Genomic DNA, 8,919 nt, shown 5'->3' with positions numbered 1-8,919 from the left:
GAAGACAAATAGGAGGTCAGGCTCTGATGCTCACTGCTACAAGACTTGTATTTTCAGAGTGAGGCACTCCTTCAGGAGCTCAAGGAGTAATCACTTCCCTGCTTGCATCAGCAGGAACTTGTGTGATGATCAGATTCAGCAAGGTGGGGGGAACCTTTTCAGTCTGAAAGCCACATTTCCTTCAAACTTTTTTTTGGTGCAGGGCATGCCAACAGTGGTCAGGGGCAAAACTGGATGGAATTTATTTATTTCGTAAAATTTATATACAACGTGATTGGAAGAAAGGGAAACATCACCCTCAAAGCTGTTTACAAAGACACTAAACCAATGAAATCATCAAGTACAGCGGTACCTTGGGTTAAGTACTTAATTCATTCCGGAGGTCCATTCTTAACCTGAAACTGTTCTTAATCTGAAGCACCACTTTAGCTAATGGGGCCTCCTGCTGCCGCCGTACCGCCGGAGCACAATTTCTGTTCTCATCCTGAAGCAAAGTTCTTAACCCGAGGTACTATTTCTGAGTTAGCAGAGTCTGCAACCTGAAGCGTATGTAACCTGAAGCATATGTAACCCGAGGTACCACTGTATTTGAAACATTTAAAAACATTTAAACAAAAACACCCACATTAACACGTGTGTCAACATTCTGCATATCTGAGTATGATTGCCTAAACAAACATTTTTTTTAGCAGGAACCAAAAAGAGCACATTGAAGATGCCTGCTTGATGTCGATCGGCAGGGAGTTCCAGAGTTTAGCTGCTGCCACAATCAAAAGGCAATTTATCACAAATGCAGAAGAAATATTACAGTATGTGGCAATTGTAGCATAAATAAGTAGGTAATCCTCACTCCACATAATCAACCACAAGACAACATAGTGTGCGCACACACCATTTGAATGGCAATGCCCATCAACTTGGGGGCGGGGAGGCAGCTCCCTCAGATATTTTATGGGGGGGGGTGTCAAACGGACCTTGGCCCTTAGGAGTTGGCTCCTATACCTCCAGATATTGCTATACTTTGTTAGAGAAATCAATAAAGTTTGGCTCAGGATTAAGGATCAAGAATATTGAACCTAGCCTTAGTCAATCAGAGAAGTGAAAGTAACACGGAATGGACGGTAAGGATGGCGTTTGATTATCCATGTACTGCTTAGCTACAAATAAAAGTTGTGCAAAAATATTCTAGCATGTTTTACCCCCAACTGCCAGTAACAGCAGCAGAAACTGCTATGCAAGCTGAATTTAAAGGGCGAGCATCTATTTTGGAACATCCTGAAATATTGCTTCAAATTTTCCATGTTATATTTGAGGAAGTCTCTGTGTTTCGTGCGGTCAGCAATGTATAAATATTGCTGTGCTCTGGATGGTGTTCGGAGGGCTCTCTTCCTCTCGTGAGATCAGAGATTACTCCCCAGAATAAAGAGCTCAAGGTGAATCGAGTGTCTACACAACAACTTCAAAACCCTTCAGCTGCAGCCAGCCAACCTGGCTGACAGTCAAGGATGATGGGAGTTGGAGGCCAGCAACATCTGGAGGGCATTATGTTGTCTACCCTTGGCCCAGAGGTACTCAAACTGTGGGGCTGCCCCTCACTCAAGAAAATTATGACTCATCTCTGGAGGAAAATCAGATGCCCATGGGAAGCCTGCAAACAGGAAATAAGGGCAGCAGTCCTCTGTTGCCTTGTTTTTGTCTTATTTTTGTCAAGTCTGAAACCTGCTACCTCTCCAAATTCAAAAATTTGTTCTAAAACCCTCGGTACATTGACTGTAGGTTACCATCTCTGATTCTTCTGCAACTGGGGAGTTTTGCAGAAGAAAAGAGAAACACTTCTCAGAAACAGGAAGGAGCCTTAAACCAGGCTTCCTCAACCTCAGCCCTCCAGATGTTTTTGGCCCACAACTCCCATTATCCCTAACTAGCAGGACCAGTGGTCAGGGATGGTGGGAATTGTAGCCTCAAAACATCTGGAGGGCCGAGGTTGAGGAAGCCTGCCTTAAACAATACTACACCCATTCTCTTCCCAGTTCTCAAAACCAAAAGGGTGAGTAACAAGTAGGGTCACAGCAGCTTTTACAAGAAGTAGCTTAGAGGGAACTAAAGAAATATTGTTCTATTCAATGTCAGGACATTTTCCAAATGTTTACAGAGACCAAAACCACCATCACTTTAGGAGGAAACTGAAGAACTGTTACTAACATGCAACAGGAACAGATGTTTCCTGTCTAAACTCTGTTTTCATTGCTACGTATTAGTTTATAGCAGTGGTGGGAAGCCTCTGACTGCAACAGGCCTTCTGGAGGCTACAATGGGCCTCGCTGGGCCTTCCCATGGCCATGACGGACTTAGTTGGGCCTCCTCCTACTGTGTGACATCACACATGTGCCGTGCGAGTGATGTCATAGGCCCATGCCGGGCACTCACAAAGTTGGGCAGGATCTGGTGCCCCTGACCCACAAGACCAGGTTCTAACTAAGTTGGGAAACTGAAAGTTTTGGCATTTCCTTAACAAGTGTTAAGATTATTTTTCCCTAGTGGCTGCTGTGTCTGAGATGGGAGATTACGTCACTTAATAACGCAAATGATATTAAATCAATCATTCATTCATTCATTTCCCGCCCATCTGACTGGGTTGCCCAAGCCCCTCTGGGGGGCTTCCAAGACATAAAAACATAATAAAACATCAAACATTAATAGTAACCATCTGACCGAATATAAAAGTCACAATAACTTTAAAATAAACAACTTTTATCAAACATAGCAACAGTCAATGATCCATTAGAATCTAATAGCAAAGAGTAAAATGAAATATCAGCAAATAATTAAACAGTTCAACCACAATAAAGAATTACCAATATATAATAAATGAAAGTAACAGCAAATCGCAATGCATAAAATACGACAAAACATACAAAACCATGTAAAAGGATCAAACTGAGAAACAAAGAAGCACAACTTATAAGACTATTTAAATATATACGTATCCCTGAACTACTCTCTTCCTAGCTGCTGCTGCTGCTGCTGTTCTCAAAGTCATAGTCTGGGAAAGGCTAGATGGAAACACCATTGCCTGCTGAAGAACAGAAAGTCTCCCTCCAATGGAGACCATTGGTAATATAATAATAATAATAATAATAATAATAATAATAATAATAATTTGTTATTTATACCCCACCCATCTGGCTCGGTTTCCCCAGCCACCCTGGGAGGCTTCCAACAAAAGATGAAAAATACATTAAAACATCAGTCATCAAAAACCTGCCTAAACAGGGCTGCCTTCCTCTTATCACCCTCCAACGATGAGCTAAATGTTCCATAAGTGCTATACAGACAACCCATCTATGTGCATTCAATATGTGTGTGACTGCACACACATGCATCACACCAAAACCTGGAAGTGACCTGATAATGTCACAAAAAGGGTTGGAAGGGGGCAGGGGCAGAACGGAGTGTTTGCAGGTTTCTTCACTAGTAATAATAATAATAATTTATTATTTATACCCCGCCCATCTGGCTGGGTTTCCCTAGGCACTCTGGGCAGCTTCCAACAGAATATTGAAATACAATAATCTATTAAACATTAAAAGCTTCCCTAAACAGGGCTGCCTTCAGATGTCTTCTAAATGTCTGGTAGTTGTTTTTCTCTTTGACATCTGGTGGGAGGGCATTCCACAGGGCGGGCACCACTACAGATAAGGCCCTCTGCCTGGTTCCCTGTAACTTGGCTTCTCGCAGCGAGGGAACCCCCAGAAGGCCCTCAGAGCTGGACCTCAGTGTCCGGGCAGAATGATGGGGGTGGAGATGCTCCTTCGGGTATACTGGACTGAGGCCATTTAATTCTTCAAATATACAAGATTTCACTTAAATGTGCAGCGCCTTGGAACATAAACCCTGAGTAAAAGGGGGCTTGGACATATTGGGTCCAAGAGCACCAGCAAACAAAATATCCAAGAGGCTTCCTGTCTACATAGTCGATCTGCAGATTTTGCTGCGTTCAGGTTTTGACAGAGAACAGGTTTGAACCCTGGGTTCTGCTGAAGTCAGGTCTGTTCAGTTCCTTCCTTGTTTAAAAAACATTTGTACCTTGCCCTTTCTTACAAAGAGCGGAAAGGGGCCCACATAAAAATCCAACCCCAGATGAACTACTTCAAGCATCACTTACAACATCAAAGATACATTAAAATGCTACAACACCACAGGATGGAAAAAGAAAAGAAAAAACATCCGCAGCAGAGTGACTCTGATAAACCAAAGAAGCTGAAGTAGTTAAAAAAGAAGCAGCCAAAAACCAGTGCAATAAAACAGCCATCTACAAGCCAAAAAACTTCTTTGAAGGGAAAGATTGTTTTAATTGTTATTTACTACTTTCTGGAAAGTTATTAAAAAGGGGAAGGGGAGACATGCTTTCTCTGGAGGAATTCCAGTGCTTTTGTGTGTGGAGCCCATGTTCGCTTCCTGTTACCTCTCTTAGACTCTTCATCAGCTTTAGAAATTTCAACCTCAGAAACAGCAGGCGTGAGAGTGAATTCCCTGCCCCCTCCTCTGCTGTAGCTTCCCTATGATTCCGTGCTTCCCCCCACCCCCCTCTTTCCCACCTATCCTCCCTCCCTTATTTTAAAGACCTTCCTCCTCCTGTCTGAATGTCATTGCCAGCTGAAGAGAGGGAGAGGGAGGCAGCTGCAGCTTGGAAAAATCACCGATGTGGACAAGAAGCGGTTGCAACTGTGGATGTAACACTTGGGTGTTTTAGAGTTTGCTTTTCAGAGTCTAAAGCAGGAAGGAGAGAGGTGGGATCACGTGTGAGAGAAGGCTGCAGGTTCTTCTTCTGCCTCTTTCCCACTTCGAGCTGGAGATCTCCACTGCCGTTTCCTTCATCGCTCTTCGCCTCCTCTAGGATTGCCTCCAGGCTAGCAGTCCTTTGCAAAGAGGGATTCGATCACATCCCAGAAATTGCCCAGTGAAAGTGGATTAAAGCGTTCTGTCGCAACAAATCTACTCTCTCTTTAGGACTTTTTGTGGGGTGGAAAAGAAGTGGAACAAATGATTGATAAAGATGTATCACCAACCGCCGCAAATGCAAACCAGGATTTGGATTTATCATTGAAGTCTAACCTTCCTGCAAAACAAATTGGAACAAACGCTCCCCATAGGCTCCTTCACCTTACCTCTGTGTAAGCTTTGTGCAAGCACATTGGACGCATGCAGCCCCATTACTCTGCTTTTAGGATAGTGTGTTGATGGGAAAGAATAAATTAAATGGAGGTACCAAAGGGGGAACGGGGGATGAAGTTTGGAGGCAATTCATGATCTGGCTCTGAACTGATTGCAAGAGGTAATTCTTTCATTAGCCATTTGCTCCCTCCCTGCCAAGACTGATAGATGAACTTTTGTTGGAGGCTAGGTGAGGATGCACTAAAATGAATGAGAAGACTGTCCGTAGGAAATAATGGGAGCTGCAAATGCCATTTAACATGACGGGGCTCCATTGAAATACATGCAAGGAATGAAGCTTGAGAGGGAACTGAATGGATAACAATGTTAGTTAACTGCATTGATGCCGAGAAACGTAAATACTACTGTTAGGGGTCATCTACATTTCTGTTTGTTCCGTGTTTTCTTCCATTTTGTCCCATGATTTCCAGGCATGGGTCCATGAGATTTTTTTCTTTTGCCCCACTACTTCCCCACTGCTTGCTGCTGAATCAGAACATATGTTAATCCACTGGCATTTGTGCAGATTCAATGGTAAACAGCAGGTTTTCCTAGGGAAAGGGGTGGGACAAAAGAAACATCTCTCAGACCCCTCATAGGTCAAGGGTAAGTGAGCCCTTCGACAAGGGGCATAGTGGGTATCTGGAGACTCAAATACATAATATAAGAGAAGATAAATTTTGGATTTGCCAGCGGAAAAGGGGAGACTGTTTCATGTGTGGTGCTGCACATGTAAAAAAGTAATTGTTTTGGAGGGGGGGAATAATAATTTATGACATGTTCCCAATTAAATCTCAGACCCGAACCTATGTTGTGCTTATTTAATTATGTGGGGTAATCCCTAGGTAAACAGAAGCCAGTTTTTTATATATACATAATTATATAAGTTTTGTGTGTGTGTGTGTGTGTGTGTGTGTTTGCTTTTCTGCAATTTGTATTTATGGAATTGGTATATAAAAGCTATAAAAGGTAGGAATAAAAAAGTAAATCCACTGGATTGAATTCATAGAACTGTAGATTGGTAGAGTTGGAAAGGGACCCTGCAATAGCAAGGATATGCAGTTGTCCCATATGGGGATCGAACTTGCAGCTGTGGCGTTATCAGCACCAACGGAGCGATCCAAGCTCTTTGGGAAGAAGCTGTAGCTCAGTGGTAGAACATCTGTTCTGAAGGTCCCAGATTCAGGTAGGGCAGGGAAATATCCCTGCCTGAAACCCTGGAGCGCTCAATATGTCAATACAGTGGTACCTCGGGTTAAGTACTTAATTTGTTCCGGAGGTCCGTTCTTAACCTGAAACTGTTCTTAACCTGAAGCACCACTTTAGCTAATGGGGCTTCCCACTGCCGCTGCACCGCCGCTGCACAATTTCTGTTCTCATCCTTAACCCAAGGTACTATTTCTGGGTTAGCGGAGTCTGTAACCTGAAGTGTCTGTAACCTGAAGTGTATGTAACCCGAGGTACCACTGTATTGAGCTAGATGCACAAGTGGTCAGACTCAGTTTAAGGCAGCTTCCTAGGGACGTAGGGATCATCCTCACTTCCTGGAAAGCACAGGTCCAAATGGTTTCCCCCCTTGCCCCACTCCTTTCCCAGGGCAAACCCACACTTTAGCAATAAATCAGAAGAAAATGTTGATCCGAGGAAAAGCTGAATTGCTGTTTGCTCCCTACTGAGTGCTAAAATGTGGAATGCTGTGGCACAAGAGTCTGGATAAACCCTAACTGGCAGGGATACTCCATTTTTAGTGGAAGAGGCATAGGGTGTGTGTGTGTGTGTGTGTGTGTGTGAATGTAAGGCTGTCATCATGCAGCGCCCCCTGGAGAATTTACAGTACTGCCTAACAGTCATGAATTTGCTTGAAGTCAGAAGAGGGGAACAAAAGAGAAGGCAGGTTTTTATTTGGCAGTTTTAAACAACAGCAGAAATTTGAACAAAGCAGAGATGGAATAACACAGCAGAGGCAGATTTAGGGCAGTATGTGCCATTGTGACTATTTAAAATGACATGATTCTGTATGTGTGTTTCTGCCTAGTCAGGAATAAAAAGATGGATTTTATTTAAATATGTCTTTAAAAGGTGCTTCTAGGAAAATATAAAAAGCATTAAAGGCCACCTTTCTTTTCCAAATCAAAGGTGATTTATAAAGTCTTCAAATATATATATGGGAATGTACCCGGCAGAATCGAGTCCTTAGGTTCCTTCCAGCTGGTGAATGGAAGAGTCCAACCTGTGTGGTGATGCTCACACTCAACCACCTTCTCTGCAGGGAACACCTTTCGCAAAGGAGCAGCATTCTGCACCCTGCAGGATTGAATCCTAGGATTCCATTCTGTACAGTGTTGCTTCAAGGGGAAGATCATTGGGAAGGATGGAGAGGCGAGGTAGGGATTCTTATCTTTTCACAGGAAGACACAGCTCTGCCCCCTGAGAGCCCTGGGATTATCTAGATCACCTGTCATTCAACCCAATCACAGATATTTACACACACACACATATATAGAGAATAATGCAAAATTGAAAAACTACACAGAAAAGAGAGGGGAAGGGAAGGTGTTTCTTATCCAGTAAATCTAGCCATGAGACAAAGGCAGCATTTACACCCCATATATTTAAACCACATTATTTCCCCAAAATAATCATGGGAACTGTAGTTTGCCCATCAGATAGCTACAAATCCCAGCATCCTCAACAAACTACAGCTCCCAGGATTCTTTTATGGGGGGGGGGCAGAACCATGTGCTTTGGCTATATAAATGAATCAATTTATTTCAGTCACTGACGGGAGTGTTGGATGTACGCAGCATCTGTAGTTCAGAAAGCATTTTTCTCACTTGATGTTGTCCACCACAGAATTCAAATCCATATGACCAACTCATTAAAATGGTTAATGAGGGGAAAGTCTTAGCATTTGACAAACTCCACCTCCAACCCAGTAATCCAAGAAAGGAGTCCAGTAAAAATCAGGTCATGACAATATGGGGCAAAGAGGGAAATTAAAATATGTATACTGGGGGGAAGTGAAAGTCTAGAGTGCATTCAGGTACAATGGGTGATACTGAACTAAGGCCTCATCTGCATTATGCATTTAAGACAGTGTTTTGCCAATCTGAATAAGTCAAGGCTTCTCCCAACACATTCTGGGAACTGTAGTCCTGAGAGTTGTTAGAAAACCCCTGTTCTCCTGACAGAGTAGCAATTCCCAGAGTTCTCTGTGAAGTAGGATCGCTTGCTACCCCACTCTGAGAATTGCACCCTGGGTTTGCAGCATTCGGGAGCCAAAACATTTGACTCTCAAGGCGTTTGGGATCCAAGGTACGACTGTAATTGTTGTTTTCTGCCATCTAACATGTGAATGTTGCAAGCTTTGATCATGTGGTGAAGGTATTGAGTTGCAAATTCGCCATCTTGGAAGGGTGGTGGCTGGGTTTTTTCCTCTTGAGCTCTCTGAGAGTAAGGATGTAAATGAATCTCTCCAAGAATCTGCATGGACTTAGGCAGAATACAGAGCAGGCTAGAAGTGGGGAAGAGACACAGCTCGGATTTTTGAAATTATCTCTTATTTCTAAGAAGATACTGAGCCAGAGCTGGACATTGCACAAAATCTTATGGATATTTTGGATGTATCCTTTACTGTATTTTGCTATGTTTCTGAAGAAAGTTCTGTAAGCAAACTTTGCATAAAAAATTTATGGGTTTGGACAA

General features: G+C 43.0%; 1 long non-coding RNA gene across 1 annotated transcript; it reads left to right on the top strand.

Moving 5' to 3' along the window:
* Nucleotides 1–8,919, top strand: LOC308484573. The gene is made up of 2 exons (XR_013989998.1): nucleotides 1–530; nucleotides 6,630–8,919. It is a non-coding gene; the product is annotated as an uncharacterized lncRNA (long non-coding RNA).

The sequence above is a fragment of the Podarcis pityusensis genome (genome assembly GCF_964106645.2).
Source record: "Podarcis pityusensis genome assembly, chromosome: 8".
Taxonomy (NCBI): domain Eukaryota; kingdom Metazoa; phylum Chordata; class Lepidosauria; order Squamata; family Lacertidae; genus Podarcis; species Podarcis pityusensis.
The sequence above is the reverse complement of the archived record's forward strand: the minus strand, read 5'-3'. Positions and strand labels throughout refer to the sequence as shown.